This window comes from Corvus brachyrhynchos, unplaced genomic scaffold (genome assembly GCF_000691975.1).
Source record: "Corvus brachyrhynchos isolate BGI_N302 unplaced genomic scaffold, ASM69197v1 scaffold37, whole genome shotgun sequence".
NCBI classification, from domain to species: Eukaryota; Metazoa; Chordata; class Aves; order Passeriformes; family Corvidae; genus Corvus; species Corvus brachyrhynchos.
The window spans coordinates 2,230,187-2,231,673 of record NW_008239289.1 but is presented as its reverse complement, the minus strand read 5'-3'; the positions used below and the strand labels follow the sequence as shown (position 1 = coordinate 2,231,673).

At 40.0% G+C, this 1,487-nt stretch overlaps 1 long non-coding RNA gene across 1 annotated transcript in view; it reads right to left on the bottom strand.

Annotated features, from left to right (window-relative positions):
• Positions 1-1,394: 1,394 nt before the first annotated feature.
• LOC108448206 overlaps positions 1,395-1,487 on the bottom strand; it is a 7,980-nt gene continuing 7,887 nt past the window's right edge. The window contains exon 3 of the long non-coding RNA XR_001864010.1: positions 1,395-1,485. This is a non-coding gene — a long non-coding RNA (uncharacterized LOC108448206). The remainder of the gene's footprint in view (positions 1,486-1,487) is intronic.

Below are 1,487 nucleotides of genomic sequence, written 5' to 3'. Positions count from 1 at the left end.
CCATTTTTAACACTAAAATTTATGAAAAGGATTTGCTACAGTAAGTATCAGTTTCTTTTTAGCTTTCTATCTCTTCCTTTGATCTCTTCCAAATATAGTGCAACACACACGTAATTGATAGAGAGAAGGGACATTACTTGTTGTCTCTTAGGGCTTCCATCCTTTGAATAATGGAGGGAAATAGAAGTTTGTCTCTTTTATCCTTTCTTTACTTTCCTACATTTTGGGGTATCTGAAAAAAAAATTGTACAAAATTCTAAAATAAAGGAAAACATCACCTCCAGCAGATGATTTGGGTTTTTCTACTGTTCTTTTACACTCAAGAAGTAGCCCAAGACACATTCCAATTTTTACTTGCTCATGCATTCATTTCTATTAGTTGTCATGTTTTAACTCCATCTCTCTTAAAATTAATAGCATATTAATAGAAACATGGTCAGGATAGTGGAGGTTCAGATTGACAAGAGAAATCCATAGTAATTGGCTCTTCTACTGTGGAAGATTCTCCTTGTCTTCTCTGTTTCCTGACTCCACATCCTCCACCCCACTTATACCGTTATTTTTCCCCACATTTCCACACCAGAAATGGGATCAAAGATCAATATCTCAGTAGAGTTAAAAAAATAAATAAATTTAAAAGGCACTTTTTCTGGGGTCTGTGTCGCGGGTTCGGTTTGTAACCGGGCAGAAACACCAATTTAGTGTAGTGGTTTGGTCCAAAATACTCATTACTGTTTATCTGCTGTGAGATAAGAATTAGGAGAAATGCAAAGCAGGCACCAAACTTGAAAGAATATAAAGAAGTTTATTAACAGACCTAAAAGAAGAAAAAAAAATTATACCACCTTCAGAACTCTCCTCCTCCCCCCACCTTCCTCCCTTCTCCCACTGACAATGTACAAAGACAACCCTTAAGATGATCAGTCTGTTTACCACTGCCATAATAACCTTGTTCAGTCCCTTTAGAAAGAGAAGTCTCTTCTTGCTCATGCTATGAAAACATTATCACAACGAGCCAGCCGCCCACTTCCAAATATTGTTCTGTCCATTTAGGAAGAGGAGTCTCTCCGCCTGCGTGTGAGTCCTTTCCCCCGACTTGCAGCTTTTCCCACAACTGCTTTCAAGGGTCCACTCTTGAAGTTTTTTGGGGTACAATTTTAAGGTTGAGCCGTTCAGAAACAAAAAACAGAGGCCCTTCTCCTTCCCTGGGAGCAAAGGGTCTTCATCATCTTCATCGTTAGGACTATCTCTGGGAGCATCTCTAGGAACTGAGGTTTTCTCCTTTCCCATTTGGAGCAAAAGTCCTCATCTGGTTCATCTCTAGGGACTGAGGTTTTCTCCTTTCCCGTTTGGAGCAAAAGTCCTCATCTGGTTCATCTCTACGGACTGAGGTTTTCTCCTTTCCCATTTGGAGCAAAAGTCCTCATCTGGTCAATCTCTCCCTGTCCAAACTTCTCATGAAATTACAGCGGCGTCAGCATCTGCCT